Source organism: Alnus glutinosa, chromosome 12, assembly GCF_958979055.1.
Source record: "Alnus glutinosa chromosome 12, dhAlnGlut1.1, whole genome shotgun sequence".
NCBI classification, from domain to species: domain Eukaryota; kingdom Viridiplantae; phylum Streptophyta; class Magnoliopsida; order Fagales; family Betulaceae; genus Alnus; species Alnus glutinosa.
Genome location: NC_084897.1, coordinates 13,359,460 through 13,382,600, shown reverse-complemented (window position 1 = coordinate 13,382,600; position 23,141 = coordinate 13,359,460). Strand labels below are relative to the sequence as shown.

General features: G+C 48.0%; 47 non-coding genes and 1 pseudogene across 47 annotated transcripts; all 48 read right to left on the bottom strand.

Annotated features, from left to right (window-relative positions):
* Window positions 1-280: 280 nt before the first annotated feature.
* On the bottom strand, window positions 281-399 carry LOC133853452 (5S ribosomal RNA). The gene has a single exon (XR_009896553.1). It is a non-coding gene; the product is annotated as a 5S ribosomal RNA (ribosomal RNA).
* Window positions 400-758: 359 nt separating this feature from the next.
* Window positions 759-877, bottom strand: LOC133853559 (5S ribosomal RNA). Its single transcript, XR_009896658.1, has one exon. It is a non-coding gene; the product is annotated as a 5S ribosomal RNA (ribosomal RNA).
* A 358-nt stretch (window positions 878-1,235) lies between these two features.
* Window positions 1,236-1,354, bottom strand: LOC133852911 (5S ribosomal RNA). The gene has a single exon (XR_009896092.1). It is a non-coding gene; the product is annotated as a 5S ribosomal RNA (ribosomal RNA).
* Window positions 1,355-1,713: 359 nt separating this feature from the next.
* Window positions 1,714-1,832, bottom strand: LOC133852907 (5S ribosomal RNA). Its single transcript, XR_009896088.1, has one exon. It is a non-coding gene; the product is annotated as a 5S ribosomal RNA (ribosomal RNA).
* A 358-nt stretch (window positions 1,833-2,190) lies between these two features.
* On the bottom strand, window positions 2,191-2,309 carry LOC133852876 (5S ribosomal RNA). The gene has a single exon (XR_009896059.1). It is a non-coding gene; the product is annotated as a 5S ribosomal RNA (ribosomal RNA).
* A 358-nt stretch (window positions 2,310-2,667) lies between these two features.
* LOC133852929 (5S ribosomal RNA) lies at window positions 2,668-2,786 on the bottom strand. Its single transcript, XR_009896108.1, has one exon. It is a non-coding gene; the product is annotated as a 5S ribosomal RNA (ribosomal RNA).
* A 359-nt stretch (window positions 2,787-3,145) lies between these two features.
* On the bottom strand, window positions 3,146-3,264 carry LOC133852814 (5S ribosomal RNA). Its single transcript, XR_009896000.1, has one exon. It is a non-coding gene; the product is annotated as a 5S ribosomal RNA (ribosomal RNA).
* Window positions 3,265-3,623: 359 nt separating this feature from the next.
* On the bottom strand, window positions 3,624-3,742 carry LOC133852827 (5S ribosomal RNA). The gene has a single exon (XR_009896012.1). It is a non-coding gene; the product is annotated as a 5S ribosomal RNA (ribosomal RNA).
* Window positions 3,743-4,101: 359 nt separating this feature from the next.
* On the bottom strand, window positions 4,102-4,220 carry LOC133853312 (5S ribosomal RNA). Its single transcript, XR_009896418.1, has one exon. It is a non-coding gene; the product is annotated as a 5S ribosomal RNA (ribosomal RNA).
* Window positions 4,221-4,579: 359 nt separating this feature from the next.
* Window positions 4,580-4,698, bottom strand: LOC133852794 (5S ribosomal RNA). The gene has a single exon (XR_009895980.1). It is a non-coding gene; the product is annotated as a 5S ribosomal RNA (ribosomal RNA).
* Window positions 4,699-5,057: 359 nt separating this feature from the next.
* On the bottom strand, window positions 5,058-5,176 carry LOC133853311 (5S ribosomal RNA). Its single transcript, XR_009896417.1, has one exon. It is a non-coding gene; the product is annotated as a 5S ribosomal RNA (ribosomal RNA).
* A 359-nt stretch (window positions 5,177-5,535) lies between these two features.
* Window positions 5,536-5,654, bottom strand: LOC133852826 (5S ribosomal RNA). The gene has a single exon (XR_009896011.1). It is a non-coding gene; the product is annotated as a 5S ribosomal RNA (ribosomal RNA).
* A 358-nt stretch (window positions 5,655-6,012) lies between these two features.
* Window positions 6,013-6,110, bottom strand: LOC133853045 (5S ribosomal RNA; annotated as a pseudogene).
* Window positions 6,111-6,469: 359 nt separating this feature from the next.
* Window positions 6,470-6,588, bottom strand: LOC133852831 (5S ribosomal RNA). The gene has a single exon (XR_009896016.1). It is a non-coding gene; the product is annotated as a 5S ribosomal RNA (ribosomal RNA).
* A 358-nt stretch (window positions 6,589-6,946) lies between these two features.
* On the bottom strand, window positions 6,947-7,065 carry LOC133852875 (5S ribosomal RNA). The gene has a single exon (XR_009896058.1). It is a non-coding gene; the product is annotated as a 5S ribosomal RNA (ribosomal RNA).
* A 358-nt stretch (window positions 7,066-7,423) lies between these two features.
* Window positions 7,424-7,542, bottom strand: LOC133852928 (5S ribosomal RNA). The gene has a single exon (XR_009896107.1). It is a non-coding gene; the product is annotated as a 5S ribosomal RNA (ribosomal RNA).
* Window positions 7,543-7,901: 359 nt separating this feature from the next.
* Window positions 7,902-8,020, bottom strand: LOC133852825 (5S ribosomal RNA). The gene has a single exon (XR_009896010.1). It is a non-coding gene; the product is annotated as a 5S ribosomal RNA (ribosomal RNA).
* A 359-nt stretch (window positions 8,021-8,379) lies between these two features.
* On the bottom strand, window positions 8,380-8,498 carry LOC133853310 (5S ribosomal RNA). The gene has a single exon (XR_009896416.1). It is a non-coding gene; the product is annotated as a 5S ribosomal RNA (ribosomal RNA).
* A 359-nt stretch (window positions 8,499-8,857) lies between these two features.
* On the bottom strand, window positions 8,858-8,976 carry LOC133853470 (5S ribosomal RNA). Its single transcript, XR_009896571.1, has one exon. It is a non-coding gene; the product is annotated as a 5S ribosomal RNA (ribosomal RNA).
* A 359-nt stretch (window positions 8,977-9,335) lies between these two features.
* Window positions 9,336-9,454, bottom strand: LOC133853379 (5S ribosomal RNA). The gene has a single exon (XR_009896482.1). It is a non-coding gene; the product is annotated as a 5S ribosomal RNA (ribosomal RNA).
* A 359-nt stretch (window positions 9,455-9,813) lies between these two features.
* On the bottom strand, window positions 9,814-9,932 carry LOC133852856 (5S ribosomal RNA). The gene has a single exon (XR_009896040.1). It is a non-coding gene; the product is annotated as a 5S ribosomal RNA (ribosomal RNA).
* A 359-nt stretch (window positions 9,933-10,291) lies between these two features.
* Window positions 10,292-10,410, bottom strand: LOC133853450 (5S ribosomal RNA). Its single transcript, XR_009896551.1, has one exon. It is a non-coding gene; the product is annotated as a 5S ribosomal RNA (ribosomal RNA).
* Window positions 10,411-10,769: 359 nt separating this feature from the next.
* On the bottom strand, window positions 10,770-10,888 carry LOC133853309 (5S ribosomal RNA). Its single transcript, XR_009896415.1, has one exon. It is a non-coding gene; the product is annotated as a 5S ribosomal RNA (ribosomal RNA).
* A 359-nt stretch (window positions 10,889-11,247) lies between these two features.
* Window positions 11,248-11,366, bottom strand: LOC133853449 (5S ribosomal RNA). The gene has a single exon (XR_009896550.1). It is a non-coding gene; the product is annotated as a 5S ribosomal RNA (ribosomal RNA).
* A 359-nt stretch (window positions 11,367-11,725) lies between these two features.
* Window positions 11,726-11,844, bottom strand: LOC133853378 (5S ribosomal RNA). The gene has a single exon (XR_009896481.1). It is a non-coding gene; the product is annotated as a 5S ribosomal RNA (ribosomal RNA).
* A 359-nt stretch (window positions 11,845-12,203) lies between these two features.
* Window positions 12,204-12,322, bottom strand: LOC133853448 (5S ribosomal RNA). The gene has a single exon (XR_009896549.1). It is a non-coding gene; the product is annotated as a 5S ribosomal RNA (ribosomal RNA).
* A 359-nt stretch (window positions 12,323-12,681) lies between these two features.
* On the bottom strand, window positions 12,682-12,800 carry LOC133852804 (5S ribosomal RNA). Its single transcript, XR_009895990.1, has one exon. It is a non-coding gene; the product is annotated as a 5S ribosomal RNA (ribosomal RNA).
* Window positions 12,801-13,159: 359 nt separating this feature from the next.
* LOC133853321 (5S ribosomal RNA) lies at window positions 13,160-13,278 on the bottom strand. Its single transcript, XR_009896426.1, has one exon. It is a non-coding gene; the product is annotated as a 5S ribosomal RNA (ribosomal RNA).
* A 359-nt stretch (window positions 13,279-13,637) lies between these two features.
* Window positions 13,638-13,756, bottom strand: LOC133852842 (5S ribosomal RNA). Its single transcript, XR_009896026.1, has one exon. It is a non-coding gene; the product is annotated as a 5S ribosomal RNA (ribosomal RNA).
* A 359-nt stretch (window positions 13,757-14,115) lies between these two features.
* LOC133852852 (5S ribosomal RNA) lies at window positions 14,116-14,234 on the bottom strand. Its single transcript, XR_009896036.1, has one exon. It is a non-coding gene; the product is annotated as a 5S ribosomal RNA (ribosomal RNA).
* Window positions 14,235-14,593: 359 nt separating this feature from the next.
* Window positions 14,594-14,712, bottom strand: LOC133852803 (5S ribosomal RNA). Its single transcript, XR_009895989.1, has one exon. It is a non-coding gene; the product is annotated as a 5S ribosomal RNA (ribosomal RNA).
* Window positions 14,713-15,071: 359 nt separating this feature from the next.
* On the bottom strand, window positions 15,072-15,190 carry LOC133853525 (5S ribosomal RNA). The gene has a single exon (XR_009896627.1). It is a non-coding gene; the product is annotated as a 5S ribosomal RNA (ribosomal RNA).
* Window positions 15,191-15,549: 359 nt separating this feature from the next.
* LOC133853308 (5S ribosomal RNA) lies at window positions 15,550-15,668 on the bottom strand. Its single transcript, XR_009896414.1, has one exon. It is a non-coding gene; the product is annotated as a 5S ribosomal RNA (ribosomal RNA).
* A 359-nt stretch (window positions 15,669-16,027) lies between these two features.
* On the bottom strand, window positions 16,028-16,146 carry LOC133853511 (5S ribosomal RNA). The gene has a single exon (XR_009896612.1). It is a non-coding gene; the product is annotated as a 5S ribosomal RNA (ribosomal RNA).
* A 359-nt stretch (window positions 16,147-16,505) lies between these two features.
* On the bottom strand, window positions 16,506-16,624 carry LOC133853375 (5S ribosomal RNA). Its single transcript, XR_009896478.1, has one exon. It is a non-coding gene; the product is annotated as a 5S ribosomal RNA (ribosomal RNA).
* A 359-nt stretch (window positions 16,625-16,983) lies between these two features.
* Window positions 16,984-17,102, bottom strand: LOC133853558 (5S ribosomal RNA). Its single transcript, XR_009896657.1, has one exon. It is a non-coding gene; the product is annotated as a 5S ribosomal RNA (ribosomal RNA).
* Window positions 17,103-17,461: 359 nt separating this feature from the next.
* On the bottom strand, window positions 17,462-17,580 carry LOC133852810 (5S ribosomal RNA). The gene has a single exon (XR_009895995.1). It is a non-coding gene; the product is annotated as a 5S ribosomal RNA (ribosomal RNA).
* Window positions 17,581-17,939: 359 nt separating this feature from the next.
* LOC133853374 (5S ribosomal RNA) lies at window positions 17,940-18,058 on the bottom strand. The gene has a single exon (XR_009896477.1). It is a non-coding gene; the product is annotated as a 5S ribosomal RNA (ribosomal RNA).
* Window positions 18,059-18,417: 359 nt separating this feature from the next.
* Window positions 18,418-18,536, bottom strand: LOC133853556 (5S ribosomal RNA). Its single transcript, XR_009896656.1, has one exon. It is a non-coding gene; the product is annotated as a 5S ribosomal RNA (ribosomal RNA).
* Window positions 18,537-18,895: 359 nt separating this feature from the next.
* On the bottom strand, window positions 18,896-19,014 carry LOC133853537 (5S ribosomal RNA). Its single transcript, XR_009896638.1, has one exon. It is a non-coding gene; the product is annotated as a 5S ribosomal RNA (ribosomal RNA).
* Window positions 19,015-19,373: 359 nt separating this feature from the next.
* Window positions 19,374-19,492, bottom strand: LOC133852835 (5S ribosomal RNA). Its single transcript, XR_009896019.1, has one exon. It is a non-coding gene; the product is annotated as a 5S ribosomal RNA (ribosomal RNA).
* Window positions 19,493-19,851: 359 nt separating this feature from the next.
* Window positions 19,852-19,970, bottom strand: LOC133853555 (5S ribosomal RNA). Its single transcript, XR_009896655.1, has one exon. It is a non-coding gene; the product is annotated as a 5S ribosomal RNA (ribosomal RNA).
* Window positions 19,971-20,329: 359 nt separating this feature from the next.
* On the bottom strand, window positions 20,330-20,448 carry LOC133853535 (5S ribosomal RNA). The gene has a single exon (XR_009896636.1). It is a non-coding gene; the product is annotated as a 5S ribosomal RNA (ribosomal RNA).
* A 359-nt stretch (window positions 20,449-20,807) lies between these two features.
* Window positions 20,808-20,926, bottom strand: LOC133853373 (5S ribosomal RNA). Its single transcript, XR_009896476.1, has one exon. It is a non-coding gene; the product is annotated as a 5S ribosomal RNA (ribosomal RNA).
* A 359-nt stretch (window positions 20,927-21,285) lies between these two features.
* On the bottom strand, window positions 21,286-21,404 carry LOC133853553 (5S ribosomal RNA). The gene has a single exon (XR_009896653.1). It is a non-coding gene; the product is annotated as a 5S ribosomal RNA (ribosomal RNA).
* Window positions 21,405-21,763: 359 nt separating this feature from the next.
* On the bottom strand, window positions 21,764-21,882 carry LOC133853534 (5S ribosomal RNA). The gene has a single exon (XR_009896635.1). It is a non-coding gene; the product is annotated as a 5S ribosomal RNA (ribosomal RNA).
* Window positions 21,883-22,241: 359 nt separating this feature from the next.
* LOC133853326 (5S ribosomal RNA) lies at window positions 22,242-22,360 on the bottom strand. Its single transcript, XR_009896431.1, has one exon. It is a non-coding gene; the product is annotated as a 5S ribosomal RNA (ribosomal RNA).
* A 359-nt stretch (window positions 22,361-22,719) lies between these two features.
* On the bottom strand, window positions 22,720-22,838 carry LOC133853552 (5S ribosomal RNA). Its single transcript, XR_009896652.1, has one exon. It is a non-coding gene; the product is annotated as a 5S ribosomal RNA (ribosomal RNA).
* Between the last annotated feature and the right edge of the window lie 303 nt (window positions 22,839-23,141).

Sequence of the window (23,141 nt, the reverse complement as noted above, 5' to 3'; positions counted from 1 at the left end):
TCAGACGTGTCCACGTGCCACCCAATAAATAAAACACACAATACAACGATTAAATGCAATAGAATGAGCCGAAAACTCCTTAAAAACGCTTTCATTGTAGAGTACGCATGGAAACGGCGTGCCTGGAGGTCAAAACGATGGATTTTGAGCCGAAAATGTGCTCACCCAGCTCCGCTAGGTGGCCATCGCGTGCGCGCCGGAAAGAGCCTTCCCCTCACCGGCGCAAAAAATAAAATAATAATAAATAACGGCAAAAAAATAATTGAAAAAAGTAAAACGAGGGGTGCAACACGAGGACTTCCCAGGAGGTCACCCATCCTAGTACTACTCTCGCCCAAGCACGCTTAACTGCGGAGTTCTGATGGGATCCGGTGCATTAGTGCTGGTATGATCGCACTCGTTAGCAGAGTCACGCAAAAAACTTATAACCCTCACTCGTCTAACTGAACTGGCCCGCACAGTGATGGGATCCGGTGCTCAGACGTGTCCACGTGCCACCCAATAAATAAAACACACAATACAACGATTAAATGCAATAGAATGAGCCGAAAACTCCTTAAAAACGCTTTCAGTGTAGAGTACGCATGGAAACGGCGTGCCTGGAGGTCAAAACGATGGATTTTGAGCCCGAAAATGTGCTCACCCAGCTCCGCTAGGTGGCCATCGCGTGCGCGCCGGAAATAGCCTTCCCCTCACCGGCGCAAAAAATAAAATAATAATAAATAACGGCAAAAAAATAATTGAAAAAAGTAAAACGAGGGGTGCAACACGAGGACTTCCCAGGAGGTCACCCATCCTAGTACTACTCTCGCCCAAGCACGCTTAACTGCGGAGTTTTGATGGGATCCGGTGCATTAGTGCTGGTATGATCGCACCCGTTAGCAGAGTCACGCAAAAAACTTATAACCCTCACTCGTCTAACTGAACTGGCCCGCACAGTGATGGGATCCGGTGCTCAGACATGTCCACGTGCCACCCAATAAATAAAACACACAATACAACGATTAAATGCAATAGAATGAGTCGAAAACTCCTTAAAAACGCTTTCAGTGTAGAGTACGCACGGAAACGGCGTGCCTGGAGGTCAAAACGATGGATTTTGAGCCCGAAAATGTGCTCACCCAGCTCCGCTAGGTGGCCATCGCGTGCGCGCCGGAAAGAGCCTTCCCCTCACCGGCGCAAAAAATAAAATAATAATAATAACGGCAAAAAAATAATTGAAAAAAGTAAAACGAGGGGTGCAACACGAGGACTTCCAAGGAGGTCTCCTATCCTAGTACTACTCTCGCCCAAGCACGATTAACTGCGGAGTTCTGATGGGATCCGGTGCATTAGTGCTGGTATGATCGCACCCGTTAGTAGAGTCACGCAAAAAACTTATAACCCTCACTCGTCTAACTGAACTGGCCCGCACAGTGATGGGATCCGGTGCTTTGACGTGTCCACGTGCCACCCAATAAATAAAACGCACAATACAACGATTAAATGCAATAGAATGAGCCGAAAACTCCTTAAAAACGCTTTCAGTGTAGAGTACGCATGGAAACGGCGTGCCTGGAGGTCAAAACGATGGATTTTGAGCCCGAAAATGTGCTCACCCAGCTCCGCTAGGTGGCCATCGCGTGCGCGCCGGAAATAGCCTTCCCCTCACCGGCGCAAAAAATAAAATAATAATAAATAACGGCAAAAAAATAATTGAAAAAAGTAAAACGAGGGGTGTAACACGAGGACTTCCCAGGAGGTCCCCCATCCTAGTACTACTCTCGCCCAAGCACGCTTAACTGCGGAGTTTTGATGGGATCCGGTGCATTAGTGCTGGTATGATCGCACCCGTTAGCAGAGTCACGCAAAAAACTTATAACCCTCACTCGTCTAACTGAACTGGCCCGCACAGTGATGGGATCCGGTGCTCAGACGTGTCCACGTGCCACCCAATAAATAAAACACACAATACAACGATTAAATGCAATAGAATGAGTCGAAAACTCCTTAAAAACGCTTTCAGTGTAGAGTACGCATGGAAACGGCGTGCCTGGAGGTCAAAACGATGGATTTTGAGCCCGAAAATGTGCTCACCCAGCTCCGCTAGGTGGCCATCGCGTGCGCGCCGGAAAGAGCCTTCCCCTCACCGGCGCAAAAAATAAAATAATAATAATAACGGCAAAAAAATAATTGAAAAAAGTAAAACGAGGGGTGCAACACGAGGACTTCCCAGGAGGTCACCAATCCTAGTACTACTCTCGCCCAAACACGCTTAACTGCGGAGTTCTGATGGGATCCGGTGCATTAGTGCTGGTATGATCGCACCCGCTAGAAGAGTCACGCAAAAAACTTATAACCCTCGCTCGTCTAACTGAACTGGCAAGCACAGTGATGGGATCCGGTGCTCAGACGTGTCCACGTGCCACCCAATAAATAAAACGCACAATAAAACGATTAAATGCAATAGAATGAGCCGAAATCTCCTTAAAAACGCTTTCAGCGTAGAGTACGCATGGAAACGGCCTGCCTGGAGGTCAAAACGATGGATTTTGAGCCTGAAAATGTGCTCACCCAGCTCCGCTAGGTGGCCATCGCGTGCGCGCCGGAAAAAACCTTCCCTGCACCGGCGCAAAAAATAAAATAATAATAATAACGGCAAAAAAATAATTGAAAAAAGTAAAACGAGGGGTGCAACACGAGGACTTCCAAGGAGGTCTCCTATCCTAGTACTACTCTCGCCCAAGCACGATTAACTGCGGAGTTCTAATGGGATCCGGTGCATTAGTGCTGGTATGATCGCACCCGTTAGTAGAGTCACGCAAAAAACTTATAACCCTCACTCGTCTAACTGAACTGGCCCGCACAGTGATGGGATCCGGTGCTCTGACGTGTCCACGTGCCACCCAATAAATAAAACGCACAATACAACGATTAAATGCAATAGAATGAGCCGAAATCTCCTTAAAAACGCTTTCAGCGTAGAGTACGCATGGAAACGGCGTGCCTGGAGGTCAAAACGATGGATTTTGAGCCCGAAAATGTGCTCACCCAGCTCCGCTAGGTGGCCATCGCGTGCGCGCCGGAAATAGCCTTCCCCTCACCGGCGCAAAAAATAAAATAATAATAAATAACGGCAAAAAAATAATTGAAAAAAGTAAAACAAGGGGTGCAACACGAGGACTTCCCAGGAGGTCACCAATCCTAGTACTACTCTCGCCCAAGCACGCTTAACTGCGGAGTTCTGATGGGATCCGGTGCATTAGTGCTGGTATGATCGCACCCGTTAGTAGAGTCACGCAAAAAACTTATAACCCTCACTCGTCTAACTGAACTGGCCCGCACAGTGATGGGATCCGGTGCTCAGACCTGTCCACGTGCCACCCAATAAATAAAACACACAATACAACGATTAAATGCAATAGAATGAGCCGAAAACTCCTTAAAAACGCTTTCAGTGTAGAGTACGCATGGAAACGGCGTGCCTGGAGGTCAAAACGATGGATTTAGAGCCCGAAAATGTGCTCACCCAGCTCCGCTAGGTAGCCATCGCGTGCGCGCCGGAAATAGCCTTCCCCTCACCGGCGCAAAAAATAAAATAATAATAAATAACGGCAAAAAAATAATTGAAAAAAGTAAAACGAGGGGTGCAACACGAGGACTTCCCAGGAGGTCACCCATCCTAGTACTACTCTTGCCCAAGCACGCTTAACTGCGGAGTTCTGATGGGATCCGGTGCATTAGTGCTGGTATGATCGCACTCGTTAGCAGAGTCACGCAAAAAACTTATAACCCTCACTCGTCTAACTGAACTGGCCCACACAGTGATGGGATCCGGTGCTCAGACGTGTCCACGTGCCACCCAATAAATAAAACACACAATACAACGATTAAATGCAATAGAATGAGCCGAAAACTCCTTAAAAACGCTTTCAGTGTAGAGTACGCATGGAAACGGCGTGCCTAGAGGTCAAAACGATGGATTTTGAGCCCGAAAATGTGCTCACCCAGCTCCGCTAGGTGGCCATCGCGTGCGCGCCCGAAAGAGCCTTCCCCTCACCGGCGCAAAATATAAAATAATAATAAATAACGGCAAAAAAATAATTGAAAAAAGTAAAACGAGGGGTGCAACACGAGGACTTCCCAGGAGGTCACCCATCCTAGTACTACTCTCGCCCAAGCACGCTTAACTGCGGAGTTCTGATGGGATCCGGTGCATTAGTGCTGGTATGATCGCACCCGTTAGCAGAGTCACGCAAAAAACATATAACCCTCACTCGTCTAACTGAACTGGCCCGCACAGTGATGGGATCCGGTGCTCAGACGTGTCCAAGTGCCACCCAATAAATAAAACACACAATACAACGATTAAATGCAATAGAATGAGCCGAAAACTCCTTAAAAACGTTTTCAGTGTAGAGTACGCATGGAAACGGCGTGCCTGGAGGTCAAAACGATGGATTTTGAGCCCGAAAATGTGCTCACCCAGCTCCGCTAGGTGACCATCGCGTGCGCGCCGGAAAGAGCCTTCCCCTCACCGGCGCAAAAAATAAAATAATAATAAATAACGGCAAAAAAATAATTGAAAAAAGTAAAACAAGGGGTGCAACACGAGGACTTCCCAGGAGGTCACCCATCCTAGTACTACTCTCGCCCAAGCACGCTTAACTGCGGAGTTCTGATGGGATCCGGTGCTTTAGTGCTGGTATGATCGCACCCGTTAGTAGAGTCACGCAAAAAACTTATAACCCTCACTCGTCTAACTGAACTGGCCCGCACAGTGATGGGATCCTGTGCTCAGACGTGTCCACGTGCCACCCAATAAATAAAACACACAATACAACGATTAAATGCAATAGAATGAGCCGAAAACTCCTTAAAAAAGCTTTCAGTGTAGAGTACGCATGGAAACGGCGTGCCTGGAGGTCAAAACGATGGATTTTGAGCCCGAAAATGTGCTCACCCAGCTCCGCTAGGTGGCCATCGCGTGCGCGCTGGAAATAGCCTTCCCCTCACCAGCGCAAAAAATAAAATAATAATAAATAACGGCAAAAAAATAATTGAAAAAAGTAAAACAAGGGGTGCAACACGAGGACTTCCCAGGAGGTCACCCATCCTAGTACTACTCTCGCCCAAGCACGCTTAACTGCGGAGTTCTGATGGGATCCGGTGCATTAGTGCTGGTATGATCGCACCCGTTAGTAGAGTCACGCAAAAAACTTATAACCCTCACTCGTCTAACTGAACTGGCCCGCACAGTGATGGGATCCGGTGCTCAGACCTGTCCACGTGCCACCCAATAAATAAAACACACAATACAACGATTAAATGCAATAGAATGAGCCGAAAACTCCTTAAAAACGCTTTCAGTGTAGAGTACGCATGGAAACGGCGTGCCTGGAGGTCAAAACGATGGATTTAGAGCCCGAAAATGTGCTCACCCAGCTCCGCTAGGTAGCCATCGCGTGCGCGCCGGAAATAGCCTTCCCCTCACCGGCGCAAAAAATAAAATAATAATAAATAACGGCAAAAAAATAATTGAAAAAAGTAAAACGAGGGGTGCAACACGAGGACTTCCCAGGAGGTCACCCATCCTAGTACTACTCTTGCCCAAGCACGCTTAACTGCGGAGTTCTGATGGGATCCGGTGCATTAGTGCTGGTATGATCGCACTCGTTAGCAGAGTCACGCAAAAAACTTATAACCCTCACTCGTCTAACTGAACTGGCCCACACAGTGATGGGATCCGGTGCTCAGACGTGTCCACGTGCCACCCAATAAATAAAACACACAATACAACGATTAAATGCAATAGAATGAGCCGAAAACTCCTTAAAAACGCTTTCAGTGTAGAGTACGCATGGAAACGGCGTGCCTGGAGGTCAAAACGATGGATTTTGAGCCCGAAAATGTGCTCACCCAGCTCCGCTAGGTGGCCATCGCGTGCGCGCCGGAAAGAGCCTTCCCCTCACCGGCGCAAAAAATAAAATAATAATAATAACGGCAAAAAAATAATTGAAAAAAGTAAAACGAGGGGTGCAACACGAGGACTTCCAAGACTCTCGCCCAAGCACGATTAACTGCGGAGTTCTGATGGGATCCGGTGCATTAGTGCTGGTATGATCGCACCCGTTAGTAGAGTCACGCAAAAAACTTATAACCCTCACTCGTCTAACTGAACTGGCCCGCACAGTGATGGGATCCGGTGCTCTGACGTGTCCACGTGCCACCCAATAAATAAAACGCACAATACAACGATTAAATGCAATAGAATGAGCCGAAAACTCCTTAAAAACGCTTTCAGTGTAGAGTACGCATGGAAACGGCGTGCCTGGAGGTCAAAACGATGGATTTTGAGCCCGAAAATGTGCTCACCCAGCTCCGCTAGGTGGCCATCGCGTGCGCGCCGGAAATAGCCTTCCCCTCACCGGCGTAAAAAATAAAATAATAATAAATAACGGCAAAAAAATAATTGAAAAAAGTAAAACGAGGGGTGCAACACGAGGACTTCCCAGGAGGTCCCCCATCCTAGTACTACTCTCGCCCAAGCACGCTTAACTGCGGAGTTTTGATGGGATCCGGTGCATTAGTGCTGGTATGATCGCACCCGTTAGCAGAGTCACGCAAAAAACTTATAACCCTCACTCGTCTAACTGAACTGGCCCGCACAGTGATGGGATCCGGTGCTCAGACGTGTCCACGTGCCACCCAATAAATAAAACACACAATACAACGATTAAATGCAATAGAATGAGTCGAAAACTCCTTAAAAACGCTTTCAGTGTAGAGTACGCATGGAAACGGCGTGCCTGGAGGTCAAAACGATGGATTTTGAGCCCGAAAATGTGCTCACCCAGCTCCGCTAGGTGGCCATCGCGTGCGCGCCGGAAAGAGCCTTCCCCTCACCGGCGCAAAAAATAAAATAATAATAATAACGGCAAAAAAATAATTGAAAAAAGTAAAACGAGGGGTGCAACACGAGGACTTCCCAGGAGGTCACCAATCCTAGTACTACTCTCGCCCAAACACGCTTAACTGCGGAGTTCTGATGGGATCCGGTGCATTAGTGCTGGTATGATCGCACCCGTTAGAAGAGTCACGCAAAAAACTTATAACCCTCGCTCGTCTAACTGAACTGGCAAGCACAGTGATGGGATCCGGTGCTCAGACGTGTCCACGTGCCACCCAATAAATAAAACGCACAATAAAACGATTAAATGCAATAGAATGAGCCGAAATCTCCTTAAAAACGCTTTCAGCGTAGAGTACGCATGGAAACGGCGTGCCTGGAGGTCAAAACGATGGATTTTGAGCCTGAAAATGTGCTCACCCAGCTCCGCTAGGTGGCCATCGCGTGCGCGCCGGAAAAAACCTTCCCCGCACCGGCGCAAAAAATAAAATAATAATAATAACGGCAAAAAAATAATTGAAAAAAGTAAAACGAGGGGTGCAACACGAGGACTTCCAAGGAGGTCTCCTATCCTAGTACTACTCTCGCCCAAGCACGATTAACTGCGGAGTTCTAATGGGATCCGGTGCATTAGTGCTGGTATGATCGCACCCGTTAGTAGAGTCACGCAAAAAACTTATAACCCTCACTCGTCTAACTGAACTGGCCCGCACAGTGATGGGATCCGGTGCTCTGACGTGTCCACGTGCCACCCAATAAATAAAACGCACAATACAACGATTAAATGCAATAGAATGAGCCGAAATCTCCTTAAAAACGCTTTCAGCGTAGAGTACGCATGGAAACGGCGTGCCTGGAGGTCAAAACGATGGATTTAGAGCCCGAAAATGTGCTCACCCAGCTCCGCTAGGTAGCCATCGCGTGCGCGCCGGAAATAGCATTCCCCTCACCGGCGCAAAAAATAAAATAATAATAAATAACGGCAAAAAAATAATTGAAAAAAGTAAAACGAGGGGTGCAACACGAGGACTTCCCAGGAGGTCACCCATCCTAGTACTACTCTTGCCCAAGCACGCTTAACTGCGGAGTTCTGATGGGATCCGGTGCATTAGTGCTGGTATGATCGCACTCGTTAGCAGAGTCACGCAAAAAACTTATAACCCTCACTCGTCTAACTGAACTGGCCCACACAGTGATGGGATCCGGTGCTCAGACGTGTCCACGTGCCACCCAATAAATAAAACACACAATACAACGATTAAATGCAATAGAATGAGCCGAAAACTCCTTAAAAACGCTTTCAGTGTAGAGTACGCATGGAAACGGCGTGCCTGGAGGTCAAAACGATGGATTTTGAGCCCGAAAATGTGCTCACCCAGCTCCGCTAGGTGGCCATCGCGTGCGCGCCCGAAAGAGCCTTCCCCTCACCGGCGCAAAATATAAAATAATAATAAATAACGGCAAAAAAATAATTGAAAAAAGTAAAACGAGGGGTGCAACACGAGGACTTCCCAGGAGGTCACCCATCCTAGTACTACTCTCGCCCAAGCACGCTTAACTGCGGAGTTCTGATGGGATCCGGTGCATTAGTGCTGGTATGATCGCACCCGTTAGCAAAGTCACGCAAAAAATATATAACCCTCACTCGTCTAACTGAACTGGCCCGCACAGTGATGGGATCCGGTGCTCAGACGTGTCCAAGTGCCACCCAATAAATAAAACACACAATACAACGATTAAATGCAATAGAATGAGCCGAAAACTCCTTAAAAACGTTTTCAGTGTAGAGTACGCATGGAAACGGCGTGCCTGGAGGTCAAAACGATGGATTTTGAGCCCGAAAATGTGCTCACCCAGCTCCGCTAGGTGACCATCGCGTGCGCGCCGGAAAGAGCCTTCCCCTCACCGGCGCAAAAAATAAAATAATAATAAATAACGGCAAAAAAATAATTGAAAAAAGTAAAACAAGGGGTGCAACACGAGGACTTCCCAGGAGGTCACCCATCCTAGTACTACTCTCGCCCAAGCACGCTTAACTGCGGAGTTCTGATGGGATCCGTTGCTTTAGTGCTGGTATGATCGCACCCGTTAGTAGAGTCACGCAAAAAACTTATAACCCTCACTCGTCTAACTGAACTGGCCCGCACAGTGATGGGATCCGGTGCTCAGACGTGTCCACGTGCCACCCAATAAATAAAACACACAATACAACGATTAAATGCAATAGAATGAGCCGAAAACTCCTTAAAAAAGCTTTCAGTGTAGAGTACGCATGGAAACGGCGTGCCTGGAGGTCAAAACGATGGATTTTGAGCCCGAAAATGTGCTCACCCAGCTCCGCTAGGTGGCCATCGCGTGCGCGCTGGAAATAGCCTTCCCCTCACCAGCGCAAAAAATAAAATAATAATAAATAACGGCAAAAAAATAATTGAAAAAAGTAAAACAAGGGGTGCAACACGAGGACTTCCCAGGAGGTCACCCATCCTAGTACTACTCTCGCCCAAGCACGCTTAACTGCGGAGTTCTGATGGGATCCGGTGCATTAGTGCTGGTATGACCGCACCCGTTAGTAGAGTCACGCAAAAAACTTATAACCCTCACTCGTCTAACTGAACTGGCCCGCACAGTGATGGGATCCGGTGCTCAGACGTGTCCACGTGCCACCCAATAAATAAAACACACAATACAACGATTAAATGCAATAGAATGAGCCGAAAACTCCTTAAAAACGCTTTCAGTGTAGAGTACGCATGGAAACGGCGTGCCTGGAGGTCAAAACGATGGATTTAGAGCCCGAAAATGTGCTCACCCAGCTCCGCTAGGTAGCCATCGCGTGCGCGCCGGAAATAGCCTTCTCCTCACCGGCGCAAAAAATAAAATAATAATAAATAACGGCAAAAAAATAATTGAAAAAAGTAAAACGAGGGGTGCAACACGAGGACTTCCCAGGAGGTCACCCATCCTAGTACTTCTCTTGCCCAAGCACGCTTAACTGCGGAGTTCTGATGGGATCCGGTGCATTAGTGCTGGTATGATCGCACTCGTTAGCAGAGTCACGCAAAAAACTTATAACCCTCACTCGTCTAACTGAACTGGCCCACACAGTGATGGGATCCGGTGCTCAGACGTGTCCACGTGCCACCCAATAAATAAAACACACAATACAACGATTAAATGCAATAGAATGAGCCGAAAACTCCTTAAAAACGCTTTCAGTGTAGAGTACGCATGGAAACGGCGTGCCTGGAGGTCAAAACGATGGATTTTGAGCCCGAAAATGTGCTCACCCAGCTCCGCTAGGTGGCCATCGCGTGCGCGCCCGAAAGAGCCTTCCCCTCACCGGCGCAAAATATAAAATAATAATAAATAACGGCAAAAAAATAATTGAAAAAAGTAAAACGAGGGGTGCAACACGAGGACTTCCCAGGAGGTCACCCATCCTAGTACTACTCTCGCCCAAGCACGCTTAACTGCGGAGTTCTGATGGGATCCGGTGCATTAGTGCTGGTATGATCGCACTCGTTAGCAGAGTCACGCAAAAAACTTATAACCCTCACTCGTCTAACTGAACTGGCCCGCACAGTGATGGGATCCGGTGCTCAGACGTGTCCAAGTGCCACCCAATAAATAAAATACACAATACAACGATTAAATGCAATAGAATGAGCCGAAAACTCCTTAAAAACGCTTTCAGTGTAGAGTACGCATGGAAACGGCGTGCCTGGAGGTCAAAACGATGGATTTAGAGCCCGAAAATGTGCTCACCCAGCTCCGCTAGGTGGCCATCGCGTGCGCGCCGGAAAGAGCCTTCCCCTCACCGTCGCAAAAAATAAAATAATAATAAATAACGGCAAAAAAATAATTGAAAAAAGTAAAACGAGGGGTGCAACACGAGGACTTCCCAGGAGGTCACCCATCCTAGTACTACTCTCGCCCAAGCACGCTTAACTGCGGAGTTCTGATGGGATCCGGTGCATTAGTGCTGGTATGATCGCACCCGTTAGCAGAGTCACGCAAAAAACTTATAACCCTCACTCGTCTAACTGAACTGGCCCGCACAGTGATGGGATCCGATGCTCAGACGTGTCCACGTGCCACCCAATAAATAAAACACACAATACAACGATTAAATGCAATAGAATGAGCCGAAAACTCCTTAAAAACGCTTTCAGTGTAGAGTACGCATGGAAACGGCGTGCCTGGAGGTCAAAACGATGGATTTTGAGCCCGAAAATGTGCTCACCCAGCTCCGCTAGGTGGCCATCGCGTGCGCGCCGGAAATAGCCTTCCCCTCAGCGGCGCAAAAAATAAAATAATAATAAATAACGGCAAAAAAATAATTGAAAAAAGTAAAACGAGGGGTGCAACACGAGGACTTCCCAGGAGGTCACCCATCCTAGTACTACTCTCGCCCAAGCACGCTTAACTGCGGAGTTCTGATGGGATCCGGTGCATTAGTGCTGGTATGATCGCACTCGTTAGCAGAGTCACGCAAAAAACTTATAACCCTCACTCGTCTAACTGAACTGGCCCGCACAGTGATGGGATCCGGTGCTCAGACGTGTCCAAGTGCCACCCAATAAATAAAATACACAATACAACGATTAAATGCAATAGAATGAGCCGAAAACTCCTTAAAAACGCTTTCAGTGTAGAGTACGCATGGAAACGGCGTGCCTGGAGGTCAAAACGATGGATTTTGAGCCCGAAAATGTGCTCACCCAGCTCCGCTAGGTGGCCATCGCGTGCGCGCTGGAAATAGCCTTCCCCTCACCAGCGCAAAAAATAAAATAATAATAAATAACGGCAAAAAAATAATTGAAAAAAGTAAAACAAGGGGTGCAACACGAGGACTTCCCAGGAGGTCACCCATCCTAGTACTACTCTCGCCCAAGCACGCTTAACTGCGGAGTTCTGATGGGATCCGGTGCATTAGTGCTGGTATGACCGCACCCGTTAGCAGAGTCACGCAAAAAACTTATAACCCTCACTCGTCTAACTGAACTGGCCCGAACAATGATGGGATCCGGTGCTCAGACGTGTCCACGTGCCACCCAATAAATAAAACACACAATACAACGATTAAATGCAATAGAATGAGTCGAAAACTCCTTAAAAACGCTTTCAGTGTAGAGTACGCATGGAAACGGCGTGCCTGGAGGTCAAAACGATGGATTTTGAGCCCGAAAATGTGCTCACCCAGCTCCGCTAGGTGGCCATCGCGTGCGCGCCGGAAATAGCCTTCCCCTCACCGGCGCAAAAAATAAAATAATAATAAATAATGGCAAAAAAATAATAGAAAAGAGTAAAACGAGGGGTGCAACACGAGGACTTCCCAGGAGGTCACCCATCCTAGTACTACTCTCGCCCAAGCACGCTTAACTGCGGAGTTCTGATGGGATCCGGTGCATTAGTGCTGGTATGATCGCACTCGTTAGCAGAGTCACGCAAAAAACTTATAACCCTCACTCGTCTAACTGAACTGGCCCGCACAGTGATGGGATCCGGTGCTCTGACGTGTCCACGTGCCACCCAATAAATAAAACACACAATACAACGATTAAATGCAATAGAATGAGCCGAAAACTCCTTAAAAACGCTTTCAGTGTAGAGTACGCATGGAAACGGCGTGCCTGGAGGTCAAAACGATGGATTTTGAGCCCGAAAATGTGCTCACCCAGCTCCGCTAGGTGGCCATCGCGTGCGCGCCGGAAAGAGCCTTCCCCTCACCGGCGCAAAAAATAAAATAATAATAAATAACGGCAAAAAAATAATTGAAAAAAGTAAAACGAGGGGTGCAACACGAGGACTTCCCAGGAGGTCACCCATCCTGGTACTACTCTCGCCCAAGCACGCTTAGCTGCGGAGTTCTGATAGGATCCGGTGCATTAGTGCTGGTATGATCGCACCCGTTAGCAGAGTCACGCAAAAAACTTATAATCCTCACTCGTCTAACTGAACTGGCCCGCACAGTGATGGGATCCGGTGCTCAGACGTGTCCACGTGCCACCCAATAAATAAAACACACAATACAACGATTAAATGCAATAGAATGAGCCGAAAACTCCTTAAAAACGCTTTCAGTGTAGAGTACGCATGGAAACGGCGTGCCTGGAGGTCGAAACGATGGATTTGGAGCCCGAAAATGTGCTCACCCAGCTCCGCTAGGTGGCCATCGCGTGCGCGCCGGAATGAGCCTTCCCCTCACCGGCGCAAAAAATAAAATAATAATAAATAACGGCAAAAAAATAATTGAAAAAAGTAAAACGAGGGGTGCAACACGAGGACTTCCCAGGAGGTCACCCATCCTAGTACTACTCTCGCCCAAGCACTCTTAACTGCGGAGTTCTGATGGGATCCGGTGCATTAGTGCAGGTATGATCGCACCCGTTAGCAGAGTCACGCAAAAAACTTATAACCCTCACTCGTCTAACTGAACTGGCCCGCACAGTGATGGGATCCGGTGCTCAGACGTGTCCACGTGCCACCCAATAAATAAAACACACAATACAACGATTAAATGCAATAGAATGAGCCGAAAACTCCTTAAAAACGCTTTCAGTGTAGAGTACGCATGGAAACGGCGTGCCTGGAGGTCAAAACGATGGATTTTGAGCCCGAAAATGTGCTCACCCAGCTCCGCTAGGTGACCATCGCGTGCGCGCCGGAAAGAGCCTTCCCCTCACCGGCGCAAAAAATAAAATAATAATAAATAACAGCAAAAAAATAATTGAAAAAAGTAAAACGAGGGGTGCAACACGAGGACTTCCCAGGAGGTCACCCATCCTAGTTCTACTCTCGCCCAAGCACGCTTAACTGCGGAGTTCTGATGGGATCCGGTGCATTAGTGCTGGTATGATCGCACCCGTTAGCAGAGTCACGCAAAAAACTTATAATCCTCACTCGTCTAACTGAACTGGCCCGCACAGTGATGGGATCCGGTGCTCAGACGTGTCCACGTGCCACCCAATAAATAAAACACACAATACAACGATTAAATGCAATAGAATGAGCCGAAAACTCCTTAAAAACGCTTTCAGTGTAGAGTACGCATGGAAACGGCGTGCCTGGAGGTCGAAACGATGGATTTGGAGCCCGAAAATGTGCTCACCCAGCTCCGCTAGGTGGCCATCGCGTGCGCGCCGGAATGAGCCTTCCCCTCACCGGCGCAAAAAATAAAATAATAATAAATAACGGCAAAAAAATAATTGAAAAAAGTAAAACGAGGGGTGCAACACGAGGACTTCCTAGGAGGTCACCCATCCTAGTACTACTCTCGCCCAAGCACGCTTAACTGCGGAGTTTTGATGGGATCCGGTGCATTAGTGCTGGTATGATCGCACCCGTTAGAAGAGTCACGCAAAAAACTTATAACCCTCACTCGTCTAACTGAACTGGCCCGCACAGTGATGGGATCCGGTGCTCAGACGTGTCCACGTGCCACCCAATAAATAAAACACACAATACAACGATTAAATGCAATAGAATGAGTCGAAAACTCCCTAAAAACGCTTTCAGTGTAGAGTACGCATGGAAACGGCGTGCCTGGAGGTCAAAACGATGGATTTTGAGCCCGAAAATGTGCTCACCCAGCTCTGCTAGGTGGCCATCGCGTGCGCGCCGGAAAGAGCCTTCCCCTCACCGGCGCAAAAAATAAAATAATAATAAATAACGGCAAAAAAATAATTGAAAAAAGTAAAACGAGGGGTGCAACACGAGGACTTCCCAGGAGGTCACCCATCCTGGTACTACTCTCGCCCAAGCACGCTTAGCTGCGGAGTTCTGATAGGATCCGGTGCATTAGTGCTGGTATGATCGCACCCGTTAGCAGAGTCACGCAAAAAACTTATAACCCTCACTCGTCTAACTGAACTGGCCCGCACAGTGATGGGATCCGGTGCTCAGACGTGTCCACGTGCCACCCAATAAATAAAACACACAATACAACGATTAAATGCAATAGAATGAGCCGAAAACTCCTTAAAAACGCTTTCAGTGTAGAGTACGCATGGAAACGGCGTGCCTGGAGGTCGAAACGATGGATTTTGAGCCCGAAAATGTGCTCACCCAGCTCCGCTAGGTGGCCATCGCGTGCGCGCCGGAAAGAGCCTTCCCCTCACCGCCGCAAAAAATAAAATAATAATAAATAACGGCAAAAAAATAATTGAAAAAAGTAAAACGAGGGGTGCAACACGAGGACTTCCCAGGAGGTCACCCATCCTAGTACTACTCTCGCCCAAGCACGCTTAACTGCGGAGTTCTGATGGGATCCGGTGCATTTGTGCTGATATGATCGCACCCGTTAGCAGTGTCACGCAGAAAACTTATAACCCTCACTCGTCTAACTGAACTGGCCCGCACAGTGATGGGATCCGGTGCTCAGACGTGTCCACGTGCCACCCAATAAATAAAACACACAATACAACGATTAAATGCAATAGAATGAGCCGAAAACTCCTTAAAAACGCTTTCAGTGTAGAGTACGCATGGAAACGGCGTGCCTGGAGGTCAAAACGATGGATTTTGAGCCCGAAAATGTGCTCACCCAGCTCCGCTAGGTGGCCATCGCGTGCGCGCCGGAATGAGCCTTCCCCTCACCGGCGCAAAAAATAAAATAATAATAAATAACGGCAAAAAAATAATTGAAAAAAGTAAAACGAGGGGTGCAACACGAGGACTTCCCAGGAGGTCACCCATCCTAGTACTACTCTCGCCCAAGCACGCTTAACTGCGGAGTTCTGATGGGATCCGGTGCATTAGTGCTGGTATGATCGCACCCGTTAGTAGAGTCACGCAAAAAACTTATAACCCTCACTCGTCTAACTGAACTGGCCCGCACAGTGATGGGATCCGGTGCTCAGACGTGTCCACGTGCCACCCAATAAATAAAACACACAATACAACGATTAAATGCAATAGAATGAGCCGAAAACTCCTTAAAAACGCTTTCAGTGTAGAGTACGCATGGAAACGGCGTGCCTGGAGGTCAAAACGATGGATTTTGAGCCCAAAAATGTGCTCACCCAGCTCCGCTAGGTGGCCATTGCGTGCGCGCCGGAAAGAGCCTTCCCCTCACCGGCGCAAAAAATAAAATAATAATAAATAACGGCAAAAAAATAATTGAAAAAAGTAAAACGAGGGGTGCAACACGAGGACTTCCCAGGAGGTCACCCATCCTAGTACTACTCTCGCCCAAGCACGCTTAACTGCGGAGTTCTGATAGGATCCGGTGCATTAGTGCTGGTATGATCGCACCCGTTAGTAGAGTCACGCAAAAAACTTATAACCCTCACTCGTCTAACTGAACTGGCCCGCACAGTGATGGGATCCGGTGCTCAGACGTGTCCACGTGCCACCCAATAAATAAAACACACAATACAACGATTAAATGCAATAGAATGAGCCGAAAACTCCTTAAAAACGCTTTCAGTGTAGAGTACGCATGGAAACGGCGTGCCTGGAGGTCAAAACGATGGATTTAGAGCCCGAAAATGTGCTCACCCAGCTCCGCTAGGTGGCCATCGCGTGCGCGCCGGAAAGAGCCTTCCCCTCACCGGCGCAAAAAATAAAATAATAATAAATAACGGCAAAAAAATAATTGAAAAAAGTAAAACGAGGGGTGCAACACGAGGACTTCCCAGGAGGTCACCCATCCTAGTACTACTCTCGCCCAAGCACGCTTAACTGCGGAGTTCTGATGGGATCCGGTGCATTTGTGCTGGTATGATCGCACCCGTTAGCAGTGTCACGCAAAAAACTTATAACCCTCACTCGTCTAACTGAACTGGCCCGCACAGTGATGGGATCCGGTGCTCAGACGTGTCCACGTGCCACCCAATAAATAAAACACACAATACAACGATTAAATGCAATAGAATGAGCCGAAAACTCCTTAAAAACGCTTTCAGTGTAGAGTACGCATGGAAACGGCGTGCCTGGAGGTCAAAACGATGGATTTTGAGCCCGAAAATGTGCTCACCCAGCTCCGCTAGGTGGCCATCGCGTGCGCGCCGGAATGAGCCTTCCCCTCACCGGCGCAAAAAATAAAATAATAATAAATAACGGCAAAAAAATAATTGAAAAAAGTAAAACGAGGGGTGCAACACGAGGACTTCCCAGGAGGTCACCCATCCTAGTACTACTCTCGCCCAAGCACGCTTAACTGCGGAGTTTTGATGGGATCCGGTGCATTAGTGCTGGTATGATCGCACCCGTTAGTAGAGTCACGCAAAAAACTTATAACCCTCACTCGTCTAACTGAACTGGCCCGCACAGTGATGGGATCCGGTGCTCAGACGTGTCCACGTGCCACCCAATAAATAAAACACACAATACAACGATTAAATGCAATAGAATGAGTCGAAAACTCCTTAAAAACGCTTTCAGTGTAGAGTACGCATGGAAACGGCGTGCCTGGAGGTCAAAACGATGGATTTTGAGCCCAAAAATGTGCTCACCCAGCTCCGCTAGGTGGCCATTGCGTGCGCGCCGGAAAGAGCCTTCCCCTCACCGGCGCAAAAAATAAAATAATAATAAATAACGGCAAAAAAATAATTGAAAAAAGTAAAACGAGGGGTGCAACACGAGGACTTCCCAGGAGGTCACCCATCCTGGTACTACTCTCGCCCAAGCACGCTTAACTGCGGAGTTCTAATAGGATCCGGTGCATTAGTGCTGGTATGATCGCACCCGTTAGCAGAGTCACGCAAAAAACTTATAACCCTCACTCGTCTAACTGAACTGGCCCGCACAGTGATGGGATCCGGTGCTCAGACGTGTCCACGTGCCACCCAATAAATAAAACACACAATACAACGATTAAATGCAATAGAATGAGCCGAAAACTCCTTAAAAACGCTTTCAGTGTAGAGTACGCATGGAAACGGCGTGCCTGGAGGTCAAAACGATGGATTTAGAGCCCGAAAATGTGCTCACCCAGCTCCGCTAGGTGGCCATCGCGTGCGCGCCGGAAAGAGCCTTCCCCTCACCGGCGCAAAAAATAAAATAATAATAAATAACGGCAAAAAAATAATTGAAAAAAGTAAAACGAGGGGTGCAACACGAGGACTTCCCAGGAGGTCACCCATCCTAGTACTACTCTCGCCCAAGCACGCTTAACTGCGGAGTTCTGATGGGATCCGGTGCATTTGTGCTGGTATGATCGCACCCGTTAGCAGTGTCACGCAAAAAACTTATAACCCTCACTCGTCTAACTGAACTGGCCCGCACAGTGATGGGATCCGGTGCTCAGACGTGTCCACGTGCCACCCAATAAATAAAACACACAATACAACGATTAAATGCAATAGAATGAGCCGAAAACTCCTTAAAAACGCTTTCAGTGTAGAGTACGCATGGAAACGGCGTGCCTGGAGGTCAAAACGATGGATTTTGAGCCCGAAAATGTGCTCACCCAGCTCCGCTAGGTGGCCATCGCGTGCGCGCCGGAATGAGCCTTCCCCTCACCGGCGCAAAAAATAAAATAATAATAAATAACGGCAAAAAAATAATTGAAAAAAGTAAAACGAGGGGTGCAACACGAGGACTTCCCAGGAGGTCACCCATCCTAGTACTACTCTCGCCCAAGCACGCTTAACTGCGGAGTTTTGATGGGATCCGGTGCATTAGTGCTGGTATGATCGCACCCGTTAGTAGAGTCACGCAAAAAACTTATAACCCTCACTCGTCTAACTGAACTGGCCCGCACAGTGATGGGATCCGGTGCTCAGACGTGTCCACGTGCCACCCAATAAATAAAACACACAATACAACGATTAAATGCAATAGAATGAGTCGAAAACTCCTTAAAAACGCTTTCAGTGTAGAGTACGCATGGAAACGGCGTGCCTGGAGGTCAAAACGATGGATTTTGAGCCCAAAAATGTGCTCACCCAGCTCCGCTAGGTGGCCATTGCGTGCGCGCCGGAAAGAGCCTTCCCCTCACCGGCGCAAAAAATAAAATAATAATAAATAACGGCAAAAAAATAATTGAAAAAAGTAAAACGAGGGGTGCAACACGAGGACTTCCCAGGAGGTCACCCATCCTGGTACTACTCTCGCCCAAGCACGCTTAACTGCGGAGTTCTGATAGGATCCGGTGCATTAGTGCTGGTATGATCGCACCCGTTAGTAGAGTCACGCAAAAAACTTATAACCCTCACTCGTCTAACTGAACTGGCCCGCACAGTGATGGGATCCGGTGCTCAGACGTGTCCACGTGCCACCCAATAAATAAAACACACAATACAACGATTAAATGCAATAGAATGAGCCGAAAACTCCTTAAAAACGCTTTCAGTGTAGAGTACGCATGGAAACGGCGTGCCTGGAGGTCAAAACGATGGATTTAGAGCCCGAAAATGTGCTCACCCAGCTCCGCTAGGTGGCCATCGCGTGCGCGCCGGAAAGAGCCTTCCCCTCACCGGCGCAAAAAATAAAATAATAATAAATAACGGCAAAAAAATAATTGAAAAAAGTAAAACGAGGGGTGCAACACGAGGACTTCCCAGGAGGTCACTCATCCTAGTACTACTCTCGCCCAAGCACGCTTAACTGCGGAGTTCTGATGGGATCCGGTGCATTTGTGCTGGTATGATCGCACCCGTTAGCAGTGTCACGCAAAAAACTTATAACCCTCACTCGTCTAACTGAACTGGCCCGCACAGTGATGGGATCCGGTGCTCAGACGTGTCCACGTGCCACCCAATAAATAAAACACACAATACAACGATTAAATGCAATAGAATGAGCCGAAAACTCCTTAAAAACGCTTTCAGTGTAGAGTACGCATGGAAACGGCGTGCCTGGAGGTCAAAACGATGGATTTTGAGCCCGAAAATGTGCTCACCCAGCTCCGCTAGGTGGCCATCGCGTGCGCGCCGGAATGAGCCTTCCCCTCACCGGCGCAAAAAATAAAATAATAATAAATAACGGCAAAAAAATAATTGAAAAAAGTAAAACGAGGGGTGCAACACGAGGACTTCCCAGGAGGTCACCCATCCTAGTACTACTCTCGCCCAAGCACGCTTAACTGCGGAGTTTTGATGGGATCCGGTGCATTAGTGCTGGTATGATCGCACCCGTTAGTAGAGTCACGCAAAAAACTTATAACCCTCACTCGTCTAACTGAACTGGCCCGCACAGTGATGGGATCCGGTGCTCAGACGTGTCCACGTGCCACCCAATAAATAAAACACACAATACAACGATTAAATGCAATAGAATGAGTCGAAAACTCCTTAAAAACGCTTTCAGTGTAGAGTACGCATGGAAACGGCGTGCCTGGAGGTCAAAACGATGGATTTTGAGCCCAAAAATGTGCTCACCCAGCTCCGCTAGGTGGCCATTGCGTGCGCGCCGGAAAGAGCCTTCCCCTCACCGGCGCAAAAAATAAAATAATAATAAATAACGGCAAAAAAATAATTGAAAAAAGTAAAACGAGGGGTGCAACACGAGGACTTCCCAGGAGGTCACCCATCCTGGTACTACTCTCGCCCAAGCACGCTTAACTGCGGAGTTCTGATAGGATCCGGTGCATTAGTGCTGGTATGATCGCACCCGTTAGCAGAGTCACGCAAAAAACTTATAACCCTCACTCGTCTAACTGAACTGGCCCGCACAGTGATGGGATCCGGTGCTCAGACGTGTCCACGTGCCACCCAATAAATAAAACATACAATACAACGATTAAATGCAATAGAATGAGCCGAAAACTCCTTAAAAACGCTTTCAGTGTAGAGTACGCATGGAAACGGCGTGCCTGGAGGTCAAAACGATGGATTTAGAGCCCGAAAATGTGCTCACCCAGCTCCGCTAGGTGGCCATCGCGTGCGCGCCGGAAAGAGCCTTCCCCTCACCGGCGCAAAAAATAAAATAATAATAAATAACGGCAAAAAAATAATTGAAAAAAGTAAAACGAGGGGTGCAACACGAGGACTTCCCAGGAGGTCACCCATCCTAGTACTACTCTCGCCCAAGCACGCTTAACTGCGGAGTTCTGATGGGATCCGGTGCATTTGTGCTGGTATGATCGCACCCGTTAGCAGTGTCACGCAAAAAACTTATAACCCTCACTCGTCTAACTGAACTGGCCCGCACAGTGATGGGATCCGGTGCTCAGACGTGTCCACGTGCCACCCAATAAATAAAACACACAATACAACGATTAAATGCAATAGAATGAGCCGAAAACTCCTTAAAAACGCTTTCAGTGTAGAGTACGCATGGAAACGGCGTGCCTGGAGGTCAAAACGATGGATTTTGAGCCCGAAAATGTGCTCACCCAGCTCCGCTAGGTGGCCATCGCGTGCGCGCCGGAATGAGCCTTCCCCTCACCGGCGCAAAAAATAAAATAATAATAAATAACGGCAAAAAAATAATTGAAAAAAGTAAAACGAGGGGTGCAACACGAGGACTTCCCAGGAGGTCACCCATCCTAGTACTACTCTCGCCCAAGCACGCTTAACTGCGGAGTTTTGATGGGATCCGGTGCATTAGTGCTGGTATGATCGCACCCGTTAGAAGAGTCACGCAAAAAACTTATAACCCTCACTCGTCTAACTGAACTGGCCCGCACAGTGATGGGATCCGGTGCTCAGACGTGTCCACGTGCCACCCAATAAATAAAACACACAATACAACGATTAAATGCAATAGAATGACTCGAAAACTCCTTAAAAACGCTTTCAGTGTAGAGTACGCAAGGAAACGGCGTGCCTGGAGGTCAAAACGATGGATTTTGAGCCCAAAAATGTGCTCACCCAGCTCCGCTAGGTGGCCATTGCGTGCGCGCCGGAAAGAGCCTTCCCCTCACCGGCGCAAAAAATAAAATAATAATAAATAACGGCAAAAAAATAATTGAAAAAAGTAAAACGAGGGGTGCAACACGAGGACTTCCCAGGAGGTCACCCATCCTGGTACTACTCTCGCCCAAGCACGCTTAACTGCGGAGTTCTGATAGGATCCGGTGCATTAGTGCTGGTATGATCGCACCCGTTAGCAGAGTCACGCAAAAAACTTATAACCCTCACTCGTCTAACTGAACTGGCCCGCACAGTGATGGGATCCGGTGCTCAGACGTGTCCACGTGCCACCCAATAAATAAAACACACAATACAACGATTAAATGCAATAGAATGAGCCGAAAACTCCTTAAAAACGCTTTCAGTATAGAGTACGCATGGAAACGGCGTGCCTGGAGGTCAAAACGATGGATTTTGAGCCCGAAAATGTGCTCACCCAGCTCCGCTACGTGACCATCGCGTGCGCGCCGGAAAGAGCCTTCCCCTCACCGGCGCAAAAAATAAAATAATAATAAATAACGCCAAAAAAATAATTGAAAAAAGTAAAACGAGGGGTGCAACACGAGGACTTCCCAGGAGGTCACCCATCCTGGTACTACTCTCGCCCAAGCACGCTTAACTGCGGAGTTCTGATGGGATCCGGTGCATTAGTGCTGGTATGATCGCACCCGTTAGCAGAGTCACGCAAAAAACTTATAATCCTCACTCGTCTAACTGAACTGGCCCGCACAGTGATGGGATCCGGTGCTCAGACGTGTCCACGTGCCACCCAATAAATAAAACACACAATACAACGATTAAATGCAATAGAATGAGCCGAAAACTCCTTAAAAACGCTTTCAGTGTAGAGTACGCATGGAAACGGCGTGCCTGGAGGTCGAAACGATGGATTTTGAGCCCGAAAATGTGCTCACCCAGCTCCGCTAGGTGGCCATCGCGTGCGCGCCGGAATGAGCCTTCCCCTCACCGGCGCAAAAAATAAAATAATAATAAATAACGGCAAAAAAATAATTGAAAAAAGTAAAACGAGGGGTGCAACACGAGGACTTCCCAGGAGGTCACCCATCCTAGTACTACTCTCGCCCAAGCACGCTTAACTGCGGAGTTTTGATGGGATCCGGTGCATTAGTGCTGGTATGATCGCACCCGTTAGAAGAGTCACGCAAAAAACTTATAACCCTCACTCGTCTAACTGAACTGGCCCGCACAGTGATGGGATCCGATGCTCAGACGTGTCCACGTGCCACCCAATAAATAAAACACACAATACAACGATTAAATGCAATAGAATGAGTCGAAAACTCCCTAAAAACGCTTTCAGTGTAGAGTACGCATGGAAACGGCGTGCCTGGAGGTCAAAACGATGGATTTTGAGCCCGAAAATGTGCTCACCCAGCTCCGCTAGGTGGCCATTGCGTGCGCGCCGGAAAGAGCCTTCCCCTCACCGGCGC